General features: G+C 43.4%; 1 pseudogene; it reads left to right on the top strand.

Moving 5' to 3' along the window:
- The first annotated feature begins 499 nt into the window (after positions 1 to 499).
- On the top strand, positions 500 to 617 carry LOC124552759 (annotated as a pseudogene).
- The last annotated feature ends 13,754 nt before the right edge of the window (positions 618 to 14,371 follow it).

Raw genomic sequence — 14,371 nt, forward strand, 5'->3', positions numbered from 1 at the left:
AAAACACCCAGTAGAAACTCTAAACGTCTGTGGGCGGGCAGTATCTTGCTGAAATTTAACCCCAAGATGGCTTGCCATAAAGGGAAGCAAAATGGGTTTGGTTCAAATGGCTCTGAGCACTATGGGACTTAACATCTGAGGTCATCAGTCCCCTAGACATAGAACTACTTAAACCTAACTAACCTAAGGACATCACGCAGATACTATGAAAGGGAAGCAGTTATGAGAAGGTAGTGCGACAAGGTTGTAGCCTGTCGCCGATGTTATTCACTCTGTACGCTGAGTAAGCAGTAAGAGAATCCAAAGAAAAATATGGAATGGAAATTAAAGCTCAAGGAGAAGCAATGAAAACTTTGAGGTTTGCCAATGGCACTAGAATTCTGTCGAGGCAGGATTCGTGCCTGCGACCGTAGCAGTCTCGGGGTTCCAGACTGTAGCGCCTAGAACCACTCGGCCACTCCGACCGGCAGCAAAATGGGGCGTAGAATATTGTCGACATGGCAACGGCCTTGCCGCAGTTGATACACCGGTTCCCGTGAGATCACCGAAGTTAAGCGCTGTCGGGCGTGGTCGGCACTTGGGTGGGTGACCATCCAGGCTGCCATGCGCTGTTGCCATTTTTCGGGGTGCACTCAACTTCGTGATGCCAATTGAGGAGCTACTCGACCGAATAGTAGCGGCTTCGGTCAAGAATACCATCATAACGACCGGGAGAGCGGTGTGCTGACTCCAGACCACTCCCATCCGCAACCTCATCTGAGGATGACACGGCGGTCGGATGGTCCCGGTAGGCCACTCGTGGCCTGAAGACGGAGTGAGTGAATATTGTCGACATCATACAGCTGTTATGTAAGGGTGCTGCGGCGAAATGCGTCCTGGTATGAAAAGCAATGCCACCCCAGATCATGCCTCCTGGTTGTTGGACTGTATGTCAGTCAACAGTCAGTTTGGTATGCCACCGTTGTCCAGGGCGGCGTCACTGACGTCTTCACCATTGAATCTAATTTACTGTCGTATAACTATCTTCACCGATGCGTCCTGCTTCGAATTCAGCCCCAATGACCAGCGAAGAGTGGAGAACCTGAAGTAACGGTCTAGGGGAACCTTTGTATCATTTGCTTTCACAACAGGGTTGTGTAGTGGTACGGGTTGATTTTACTTTGTTGGGAACGTGTATTTGTGCTGCGCTACTTGTACAGAAATCAGAGGGGGTTATAAGAGTCGGAGACTGCATAAGCAGAAGTAAACAGTTTATTGGACTGTTCAATTAACGAAAACAAATTCTCCAAGTATAACACCAACACAAAACAGTGATCCGTCTTCGAATCACAACTACATACATGAATAAGATAGAAAACAACGGAAATAATTTCCTACTAGTCTCCGCCAGAGACTTTGCCGATATACGAATCCCAATCCAGAGATCAGAGAGAAGATCCAAGCTGGGCTGCTGGGGCGGCAGCTATCCACATCTGCTGGAGGTCGATGAACTGCCGGTGTGCGGCCGAGCACCGGCCTTTATAGCGCTTCGGCGGATGAGTACCTCAGAACTATTTTCCATCATGTGGTTTGACGTGTGAAAATAGTTCCGGGATCTGCAGTGACCTCTGCCTTATGTTTACTTAAGACGGTAGTGGCCCCTGGTGGCCGCTGGTGTCTTTGCTGTGGTGTTGTTGTTGTCGCCATTCATCAATATTGCCTGTCGGTTGTGTAGTGCTTCGGTGTGCCCGCGAAGCGGGCAACCAGCGGCTGTAGGCTGTCAGTTTGGTTGCTGATACTCTAGGCGCCGTGATGTCTGGTGGAGAAGGCCACAGCAGAGACTATGAAAGGGAAGCAGTTATGAGAAGGTAGTGCGACAAGGTTGTAGCCTGTCGCCGATGTTATTCACTCTGTACGCTGAGTAAGCAGTAAGAGAATCCAAAGAAAAATATGGAATGGAAATTAAAGCTCAAGGAGAAGCAATGAAAACTTTGAGGTTTGCCAATGGCACTAGAATTCTGTCAGATGCAGCAAAGAACTTGGCATGAACAGTGTCTTGAATGGAGGATGTAAGATGAACCTCAACAAAATCGAAACAAAGACAATGGAATTAGTCGAATTAAATCATGTGGTGCTGAGGAAATTGGTTCAAAAATGGCTCTGAGCACTATGGGACTTAACATCTGAGGTCATCAGTCTCCTTTTTTTTTTAGTCTAATTTTGTTCGCTTTTGTTCGTTACATCTGCTCGGGGCGGACATCGTAAGACATCCGTTTAAGTTCGTTGTTCATCCATTAACTCAGTTTTTTTATTACAGAGGGCTTAGCTGCCCTCTGACCGAACACGCTGAGCTACCGCGCCGGTGTCTCCTAGAACTTAGAACTACTTAAGTGGGGTAGGACGTCAAACGGGCCGACTTGGAGCAGGAGAGGCACCACACGACATTTTAACTTCCACTGTCTATACTTTTGGAAATAAATTCATAAAAATTTGTCAACACGACCAGGAAGGATTCAGGATTCAAACTCATAGCAATGTAAGTTCAAAAGTATAACAAAATAATTTTTTTTACGTGTGAAATTTCATTATTTTTTCACTTACTATTGGCTGCATATGTTGCTATAGGTACACTTTTCTTCACAAGTAAGAGAGATTCTTCGATGAATTTTGCACAGCATACAAACTATACTTACAGGTGTATGAAACTCTAGAATTTATTTAATTAATGAAAAAATGTGTGAGCTGTTGCATTTTAAAGTTCATGGTTAGAAAATAACTCAAATTTTATGGTTAATTATCTCAATTTTTAGCACAGTTCTTAATATATTTGGAAAATTCTAGAGTTTCATACACCTGTAAGTATGGTTTGTATGCTGTGCAAAATTCATCGAAGAATCTCCCTTATTTATAAAGAAAACTGTACCTGTAGCAACGAATGCAGCCAATAGTATGTGAAAAAATGATGACATTTAATATGTAAAAATATTTTGTTATATTTTTGAACTCCCACTGCTATGACCGTGAATCCTGAACCCTGCCTGGTCATGCTGACAATGTTCTATTAATTTATTTGTAAAAGTATAGACAGTGGAAATTAAAATGTCCCGTGGTGTCTCTCCTGGTCCAAGTCGGCCAGTTTGACGTCCTACCCCCCTTAAACCTAATTAACCTAAGGACATCACACACATCCATGCCCGAGGCAGGATTCGAACCTGAGACCGTAGTGGTCGCGCGGTTCCAGACTGAAGCGCCTAGAACCGCTCGGCCACTGCGGCCAGCGAGGAAATTGGATTAACAAATGAGACCCTTAAATCAGTTTATGAGTTTTGCTATTTTGACGGCATGGTAACTGATAACGGCCAAAGAATAGAGGATATGAAGTGTAGATACTCACGTGTATTGCGTTTGTCCTGATAAACCATGTCTTTCATACATTCCCATACAAAACAGTCCATTGGTGTTAAATCGGGCGATCTGGGTGGCCACAGACGTGTAACACCACAACCAATCCATTTCTGGGGAAAATGTTCATTAAGTGTGTAGTAACGGCGTTGATGAAATGTGGAGGCCCTGTCGTGTTCAAAATACATTTGCAATCGCGTAGCAGGTGGAACACCTTCGAGCTAGTGGGGAATTTCTTCTTGAAAGAATTGTAAGTACCTCTCAGCAGTTAGACGTCCTAGGAAAATGAATGGTTCAGTAAAGTGTGTGTTGGTTATACCACACAACACATTTATACTAAATCGTCGCTCGAAGTTGCGTTGCACTGTTGCATGTGTGTTTGCTTCACACCACACGTGCGCGTTACGTAAATTGTTTATACTATCTCGAGTAAACTGTCTCACCAGTAAATAAAATGTATTACCGATTAGTATTTAACCAGGTGCACAACTCCAAGCGAAGGGCGGCATCTCCTACATGTAAATGATGCATTTTTTGTTTATGGTAAGGATACAGTTTATTGTACTTCAGTGGTCGCCATACCTTAGCTTGTGAAATGCCTAATCATTGAGAGATACGTCGTGTACTGGTACCCGGGCTACGTTGGACACTAACCATAACGTCCTCATCATCGTCTTCACGTATCGAGCGCTCGTACTGATTATGAACGCTAGGTAGAGAACTTGTCTCCCGTAACATTCGAAATACTGTACTAATGGTTCGTGCATTCGGAATTCTCCGAGTTGGATAACGTACGCAATTTTCGTTAACTGCAGGCGTAGCCTTACCATCACGTTTGCTATAAATAGACACCATATCGGCGTATTCCTCTGTGGTAAATTTGAAAGGCATCCCTATTTCATAAATAATCTATAAACCAGAGCAGTTACTATGTGGTTTGACTTAAATACACTGTTGTTCTTATGTCCTTTCACTGAACAATACACAAAACTAACACGTTTCACGGTTAGGAAACGACTGAAACAACTTACTAACAGCTGTCAACAATGACATAAACGTTTCTACATTCTTAATGGAAATTAAACAAATTTACTTGTCTAATAATCTTTGCTTCTCTGGGTGTTCTGCGGAACTACTGAAGATACAAGTCTGGGACATGTTTTATTAGATTCACCAGACCTATAACAAAAAAGTAAATGGAAATTGTGGTTTACTTTAACCTTGTATAATTTTTCGATGCCTTCATGTTAGTGAAGTTGCTAAATTTCAGGTAAAATCTTTTATTAGCCGTAACTCTGTAACCAAACATATGCGGACCTGTGTTTATATGCACTTTATTCTTTAGTTTTACTTGTAGAACAACATATTGAAATATTTGCATATCTTCGTGAATCACCCTAAAAGATTGTGTGTGTGTGTGTGTGTGTGTGTGTGTATGTACACCACTGGCCATTAAAATTGCTACACCAAGAAGAAATGCACATGATAAACGGGTATTCATTGGACAAATATATTATACTGAACTGACATGTGATTATATTTTCACACAATTTTGGGTACATAGATCCTGAGATTGTAATTCTGTCAGAGACAGCAAAGGACTTGGAAGAGCAGTTGAATGGAATGGACAGTGTCTTGAAAGGAGGATATAAGATGAACATCAACAAAAGCAAAACAAGGATAATGGAATGTAGTCGAATTAAGTCGGGTGATGCTGAGGGAATTAGATTAGGAAATGAGGCACTTAAAGTAGTAAAGGAGTTTTGCTATTTGGGGAGCAAAATAACTGATGATGGTCGAAGTAGAGAGGATATAAAATGTAGGCTGGCAATGGCAAGGAAAGCGTTTCTGAAGAAGAGAAATTTGTTAACATCCAGTATTGATTTAAGTGTCAGGAAGTCATTTCTGAAAGTATTCGTATGGAGTGTAGCCATGTATGGAAGTGAAACATGGACGATAAATAGTTTGGACAAGAAGAGAATAGAAGCTTTCGAAATGTGGTGCTACAGAAGAATGCTGAAGATTAGATGGGTAGATCACATAACTAATGAGGAAGTATTGAATAGGATTGGGGAGAAGAGAAGTTTGTGGCACAACTTGACCAGAAGAAGGGATCGGTTGGTAGGACATGTTCTGAGGCATCAAGGGATCACAAATTTAGTATTGGAGGGCAGTGTGGAGGGTAAAAATCGTAGAGGGAGACCAAGAGATGAATACACTAAGCAGATTCAGAAGGATGTAGGTTGCAGTAGGTACTGGGAGATGAAAAAGCTTGCACAGGATAGAGTAGCATGGAGAGCTGCATCAAACCAGTCTCAGGACTGAAGACCACAACAACAACAACAGATCCTGAGAAATCAGTACCCAAAACAGCTGTGTATGGCCTTGATACACCTGTACATTGAGTCAGACAGAGCTTGGATGGCGTGTACAGGTACAACTTCAACACGATACCACAGTTCATCAAGAATAGTGACTGGCGTATTGTGACGAGCCAGTTACTCGGCCACCATTCACCATACGTTTTCAATTGGTGAGAGATCTGGAGAATGTGCTCACGAGGGCAGCAGTCGAACTTTTTCTGTATCCAGAAAGGCCCGTACAGGACCTGCAACATGGGGTCGTGCATTATCTTGCTGAAATGTAGGGTTTCGCAGGGATCGAGTAAAGGGTAGAGCCACGGGTCGTAAAACATCAGAAATGTAACGTACACTATTGAAAGTGTCGTCAATGCGAACAAGAGGTGACCGAGACGTGTAACCAATGGCACCCCATGCCATCACGTCAGGTGATACGCCAGTATGGCGATGACGAATACACGTTTCCAATGTGCGTTCACCGCGATTTCACCAAACACAGATGCGACCATCATGATGCTGTAAACAGAACCTGTATTCGTCCGAAAAAATGACGTTTTGCCATTCGTGCACCCAGGTTCGTCGTTGAGTTCACCATCGCTGGCGCTCCTGTCTGTGATGCAGCGTCAAGGGTAACTGCAGCCATGGTCTCCGAGCTGCTAGTCCATGCTGCTGTAAATGTCGTCGAACTGTTCATGCTGATGGTTGTTGTCTTGCAAACGTCCCCATCTGTTGACTCAGGGATCGAGACGTAGCTGCACGATCCGTTACAGCCATGCGGATAAGATGCTCTTCATATCGACTGCTAGTGATGCGAGGCCGTTGGGATCGAGCACGGCGTTCCGTATTACCCTCTTGAACCCAACGATTCCATATTCTGCTAACAGTCATTGGATCTCGACCAACGCGAGCAGCAATGTCGTGATACGATAAACCGGAATCGTGATAGGCTACAATCCGACATTTATCAAAGTCGGAAACGTGATGGTAGGCATTTCTCCTCCTTACACGAGGCATCACAACAACGTTTCACCAGACAACGCCGGTTAACTGCTGTCGGTGTATGAGAAATCGGTTGTAAAGTTTTATCATGTCAGCACGTTGTAGGTGTCGCCAACCTTGTGTGAATGCCCTGAAAAGCTAATGATTTGCATATCACAGCATCTTATTCCTGTCGGTTAAATTTCGCGTCTGTAGCACGTCATCTTCGTGGTGTAGCAATTTTAATGGCCAGTAGTGTATGTGTGCATGCACTGTGCGTGGGTGTTAGAACGGGTGATGGATCTGGCCAGCCTGAAGATGGGAAGAGGGAGCTGGCCTGAGAAATAAAGACTGTGTTGAACCAGTGCTCGATGTTGTTCTTCCTAGGATACCGGATGCAGCCTCCACCTGACATGCCCCCCTCTCTCGCCGGCCTGATGGCGGAGTGCTGGAAAACGGACCCACATCGGAGGCCTAACTTCCAGAGTATTGCCGAGTTCCTCGAGAGCGAGCTGGCCCACTACTAGGAGACACTGGGCACCTGCCTTCCAGACTCCTACAGGGCCGGACTCCCTGCAGGACCTCCTGTGGTGGTGACACCAGGATGGTCACCACTTTGAGACGCTCCCGTCAAGTGGACAACGGACACATTGCTGTGCATTTCAGCTTATGGCCACCCCTGCTGAGACAATTCTGTGTTTTGCATATGTACTCACAATATCATCCAGTCCATACAGACACAGATTTTTTTTTGTTTCATCAATCGTCTTGCTGACTTGATAGTGTCCTTTTCACTTGAAAGTCAGCTGTTTAGTTTGATTTAATAATTGAACTATCGCATCAAAGAATTAATTCAAATGGTTAAGCCATAGAAACGAGTAGCACATGACCATGGCTTTAATCTCAATAAGCAAGAACCCACATGCAAACAAGTTGTTCATGCCAACTGTATCACATCGTCACTACATAAAACTGAGAAATATTCACGCATCTTTGTACCACTCTACACGGTGTCGAGGATAAAGAGAGCCCATTCAAGTGTACAGGAAATGCAGTAAAATTACAGAAAGGAAAAGCTCAGATGCTCTTACCATTTATTTACAGTGAAAATTACAGTGGAAAATACGTTTACAGAAAATCTTGAAAGTAACCCCTGCTCGTGCAACATCAGTACACAGCTACACTCGTCTAAGCAGTCCTGTGACGGTCGCCACTTTATAATATAACAAAAAATAAAATTTAGATATATGGAAATAATGAAATTAATTAATGGCAGATAAGAAATTAACAAAGAAGTGGTCTGAAATTGGAATTTTGATTACTGTCTATTATAAAATTTTCTGGCATGCCGGACAAGCACAATAAGCTGAGCTATGCCTGTAAATGAGTAAAAAATCTTTTCAGATTAGTTCCACATACACGAAACAGTCTTCCGTTGTAGATTTATGCTTACCGTTAACAATACTACGTCCAATCGCCGTATCTACCTACAAAATCTTGACTGTGTCCTTTATATTGTCATAATCGGATCTTCATGATAACTCTGAACTATGCAGGTGGGCTTCTTTGTTTTATATATATTGCAGTACTACTTGGAATAATGACTCATACATCTTTTCACTGGCAAAATAATACTATATTCTTGCTACGATGCATATAAAAAATACAGACTTTTTGTTATTCTTATAACCAAAATGGCTACCGCCGATTACACTCTAAAATAACGTGCGTCTGCCTTCATTCAGTAGCAGAGAGTGAGTCCTTCCTTTTACCGAGGAACAGGAAAACAACTTCTGCAGACAGTACATCATAATATTCATATACACCTGGCATACACTTCAGATATCGATGGCGGAAACTTCATGGCTGATGTCTTCCTGTGTTTGGTATGGATTAGTTTCATAGACCTCGTCCCTAAATTAAAAAAAATCATATGTCCATAGATCGAGCGAACTCAGTGGCCATAAATGTTTGCTAACAGTTCGTTCCTCAGTGAAGACATCATGGACTCGTTTCAGGGATGTTGCCTCATCTTGCTGGAAAATGCAGTATTGTCTTTTATATTCAGTGAGTTGAGCACAAAATGTATCAGAATTTCTATGTATGCAACTGTGTTGACCATAGTGCCAAAAAAAAAAACAAAATACAAAAATCAGTCCAAAGATGCGCGTTCCTGTTACGCCGTACTGAACGCCGATTTTTTTTCATCATGGAGTGACTGCTGACACACAATGTTCGGATTCTCCATTGCCCAGTAACTCGTCTACTGTGAATTCACATGCTTCATCACTCACGATGTAATGGAAAGGGTCTAACAAACCATCGTTGATGTTACTGAAAAGCCACGTGTTGTAATCTACACGTTTCTGACTGTCATCCTGCCATAACTGCTGCACAACCGTCACAGGATCGGCTTCACATCCAGACTTTTCAATATCTGCTGGCAACACCTCCTGCTTACATGCACCTGATGGGCCAAAATACATGTAGACTTCTTTGGGATCTTAATACTTGTTCGAAGAAAGTCTGCAGCATCTTCTACTGTGTGAACTGAAGAACTTCTTTGTTGTTTTAAATTTTTATACCGACTCTGTATTGCTCTCTCTGCTTGTAGCCTTCCGTCCGGATACTTGACCTTCAAAATTCTCAACTTTCCTTAATCGAACCTGTATTCACATGTGTGATGTGTTGGTCTCCAGTCCAAAGTCTGGTTTGATACAGCTCTCCATGCTACTCTATCCTGTGCAAGCAACTTTATCTCTGGGTACCTACTGCAACCTACATCCTTCTGAATCTGCTTTCTGTATTCATCTCTAGGTCTCCCTTTACGATTTTTGACCTCCACTATTCCCTCCAGTTCTAAATTGGTGATTCCTCAGAACGTGTCCTACCAACCGATCCCTTCTTCTCGTCAAGTTGTGCCACAAATTCTTTGTCTCCCTAATTCTGTTCAGTATCTCCTTATTATTTACGACATCGGACCATCTAACCTTCAGCATTATTCTGTGCGCCCAAAGTTCAACGCATCTGTTTTCTTTTTATCTAAACTGTTTATCATCCATGTCTCACTTCCATACATTGCTACAATCCATACAAATACTTTTAAAAATGACTTCCTGACACTTAAATCTTCATTCGATGTTGGCAAATTTCTCTTCTTAAGAAACGCTTTTCTTGCCTTTGTCAGTCAACGTTTTATATCCTCTCTACTTCAGCCACTACCAGTTAGTTTGCTGCCAAAACAGCAAAACACATCTACTTCTTTTAGTGTCTCGTCTCCTAATCTAATTCCCTTAGCATCACATGATTTAATTCGACTACATTCTCTTATCCTTGTCTTGCTTTTATTGATGTTCATCTTATATCCTCCTTCCAAGACACCACCCAGTCTGTTCAACTGCTCTTTCAAATCCTTTGCTGTTTCTGAAATAATTACAATGTCATCGACAATCTTTACAGTTTTTATTTCTTCTCCATGGATTTTATTTCCTATAACACATTTTTCTTTGGTTTTCTTTGCTGCTTGCTCAATACACAGATTGAAACACATTGGGGATACGTTACAAGTTTGTCTCATTAAAGGGAATGCCCCTCGACTCTAATAACGGTCGTATGGTTTCTGTGTAAATGGTAAATAGCCTTTCGATCCCTATTTGGTACCCCTGTTACGTTCAGAATTTGAAAGAGAGTATTTCAGTCAACACTGTCAAAAGCTCTCTCACCCTTTCCGTCTGTCCTTTTCATATTCATAGAGCTGCTTCTCTTTTCCTGTAGGTCAACTCAATCTTTCCACTAGAGATATATACTTTTAAATCCATTCCTGCTTACCAATTTTGCGCTTCCTGTCAATCTAATTTTGTAAACATTTGTATTCCCTTTCGTCTGTTTCATTTGCTGCATTTTTTAATTTTTTTCTTTGGTCAGTTAAATTCAATATCTGTTGTGCTATCCAAGGATTTTTACTAAGCATTGTCTTGTTACCTATTTGATCACATGCTTCCTTCACTATTGCATCTCTTAAAGCTACCCATTCGTCTTCTACTGTATTCCTTTTCCCTGTTCTAGCAAACTGTTGTGTAATGCTCCCTCTGAAGCTCTCTACAACCCCTGGTTCTTTCTGTTTATCCAGGTCCCATTTCTTTAAATTCGTAGCTTTTTGCAGTTTATTCAGTTTTAATCTACAGTTCATAACCACTAAAATGTGCTCAGAGTCCACATTTGCTCCTGGAAATGTGTAACAATTTAAAGTCTGGTTCCTAAATGTCTCTGTTATCATTAAACAAACTACCTGCAATATTCCGGTGTCTCCAGGTCTCTTCCACGTACACAGTCTTCTTTTATGATTCTTAAACCAAGTGTTAGCGATGATTAAACTATGTACTGTGAAAAATTCTACCAGGTGGATTCCTCTTTCATTCATATTCACCTACTTATTTCTCTCTCTTTCTTTTCCTACTATCGAATTCGAGTCCTTTCACTATCTGAATAATTTCTTTTATCTCTTACATTTGTTCAAACTCTTGATCATCTACGGAGCTAGTTGGCATATAAACTTGTACTGCTGTGGCAGGCGTGGACTTCGCGTCTGTCTTGGCTGCAATAATGCGTTCACTATGCTATTTGTAATAACTTATCTGCAATCCCAATGTGTTATTCATTATCATGCCTACATCTGCGCTAACCATATTTTATTTTGTATTTATAACCCTGTATTCACCTGACTAGAAGTCGTGTTCCTCCTGCCACAGAACTTCACTAATTCTCACTATAACTTGAACTTATCTGTTTCCCTTTTTAAATTTTCTAACCTACCTGCCCACCGTTAAGGGATCTGACATTCCACGCTTTGATCCATATCAGGCCAGGTTTGTTTTTCCTGGTGATGATATCCTCCTGGAGATCCGAAATTAGGACTATTTTACCTCCGAAATCATTTAGTCATACAGTAGAGGTGCATATCCTCGGAAAAATTATGGCTCTAGTTTCCCCTTGCTTTACGGCATTCGCAGTCTCAGTAGAGTAAGGCTGTTTTGGTTGATGTTACAAGGCCAGATCAGTCAATCATCCAGACTGTTCCCTTGCATCTAATGAAAAAGCTGCTGCCCCACTTCAGGAACCACACGTTTGTCTGGCCTCTCAACAGATACCCATCCATTGTGGTTGCACCTATGGTACAGCCATCTGTATTGCTGACGCCCGCAAGCCTCCCCACCAATGGCAAGGTCCATGGTTCATGAGGGTTGGGGTTTTCACATATGTTTCCACAATTACTTCCATGGAGAGAATCATTTGGCAGAGCTCAAAGAGAAGGGTCTATCTTCACTGAAGTAGTAAACTAAAATGCTGACAGAAGAATGGTAACAATCGATAAGTGCATAAAACAGTCCATTATTTCAGAAGTTTAAATACTGCATTCAATTTCAGAAGGGAGGTGGGCTTTAGCTGCGCCTCTCTGTACATTCCAATAGTTTATCTACGAGCCCAGAAATATCCATACATTAACAAACTTTTACCAACTCGATGAACCTCAACTGAATTGCACACCTGATTCACATAGAAAAGTTTGCGCAACGCTGAACTTACCTTTATGAAGCAGAAAAGCTATTAAAAACATATTGCTTCTCTGCTGTGGGAAGTTGTAGAAGCCGAGCCTATCAGAAGACTCTGGGCCTGGAGCAGGCTTACGATGGTCTCTGGCAACGTTGAGAGAGAAAGTGTAATTTTCTAGGACAAATACTTGTCTTGCAAGTCATATGATCACTGACAGCGCTGAACAAGGCAATACCACAAAGCACCCTACAATAAAACTATATTATCTATCGTTATCAGATATTCTCTACAAATGTTCAAATGTGTGTGAAATCTTATGGGACTTAACTGCTAAGGTCATCAGTCCCTAACACACTACTTAACCTAAATTATCCTAAGGACAAACACAAGCACCCATGCCGAGGGAGGACTCGAACCTGCCGGGACCTACCGCACAGTCCATGACTGCAGCACCTTAGACTGCTCGGCTAATCCTATGCAGCTCTCTACAAAAGAGTGTATTTTCTCATTTCCATTTGAAAGAGGTTGTTTCCACCTGAAAGAGCCTGCCAATGGGATTGTGTATTGAACAGGGGACATAGAAACAACGGAGAGGCTTCATCCCACTGTAGCCCTCAGTGGTCCACAACCCCACAACAGACCACAGCAGTCCACCCACCCCACCGCCGCACCACACTGAACCCAGGGTTTTGTGAAGTTTGGGCCCCAGTGGACCCACCCGGGAACATCTCATACCAGACGAGTGTACCCCAAATGTCTGCATGGCGTACGCCTACGTGGAGACAGTGTGTGCACAGAAATCCCTGACATAGTGTAACTGTGGTGGAATAAGGGGAACCAGCCGAAGCAGATGGAAAACCGCCTAAAAACCATCCACAGGTTGGTCGGCACACCAGACCTCGAGACTAAGCCACCAGGTGGGTCCGTGCAGGGGACCAGCACGCCCTCCTGCTCGGGAAGCAGCATGTTAGACTATATGGCTAGCCGGGCAGGTGCCAATGGGCTGGCCACTGTGGTAACACGGCTGGCTATCAGATCAGACCACCGAAGTTAATTGCCATCGAGCTTGGCTAGCGCTTGTATGGGTCACCGTCCCTGTCTGCCAAGTGCTATTGGAAAGTGGGGTGCACTCATCCCTTGTGAGGCCAACTGAGGAGATACAACAGGCCACAACAGTCCACCCACCCCAACACTGCACCACACTGAACCCAGGGTTTTGTAAAGTTTGGGCCCCAGTGGACCCACCTGGGAACATCTCATACCAGATGAGTGTACCCCAAATGTCTGCATGGCATACGCATATGTGGAGACAGTGTTTGCACCAAAATCCCCGACATAGTGTAACTGAGGTGGAATAAGGGGAACCAGCCGAGGCAGATGGAAAACCACCACAAAACCATCCACAGGCTGGTCGGCACACCGGACCTCGAGACTAAGCCACCAGGTGGATCTGTGCAGGGGACCGGCACGCCCTCCTGCTCGGGAAGCAGCACGTTATACTACATGGCTAGCCCGTAAGGTGCCAACGGGCTGGCCACTGTGGTAACACGGCTGGCAATCAGATCAGACCATCGAAGTTAATTGCCATCAAGCTTGGCTAGCGCTTGTATGGGTCACCGTCCCTGTCTGCCAAGTGCTATTGGAAAGTGGGGTGCACTCATCCCTTGTGAGGCCTACTGATGAGCTACTTGACTGAGATTTAGCCTCTCCAGTCTCGTAAGCTGACCACAGCTGGGAGAGCGGTGTCTTGATCGCATGCCCCTCTGTATCCGCAACAAGTGTCCCCTCAGGGCTGAGGATGACACGGCGGTCGGTCGGTACCGCTGGGCCTTCTAGGCGTGTTTAGACGATGTTTGTTTTTTTGGTGTTTCAATGAGGCTAGTTGCAGCTGATGCAGGTGCTGAAGCGCAACTATTGAATGGATACACGCGCTCACGAGGCCACCTAGTGTAATACCATGCACAGAACCTACAATTCCCTCTTCCATACAAAATTACGAGATCAGTTTGAAGTGAAACCGAAACAGAACTCATACGAAACCTTGGAAATAGACCAACTATTTACGAATGGTACCAGAATTTGACGACACCGACGTATTTCAC

The sequence above is a fragment of the Schistocerca americana genome, chromosome 10, assembly GCF_021461395.2.
Source record: "Schistocerca americana isolate TAMUIC-IGC-003095 chromosome 10, iqSchAmer2.1, whole genome shotgun sequence".
Taxonomy (NCBI): Eukaryota; Metazoa; Arthropoda; class Insecta; order Orthoptera; family Acrididae; genus Schistocerca; species Schistocerca americana.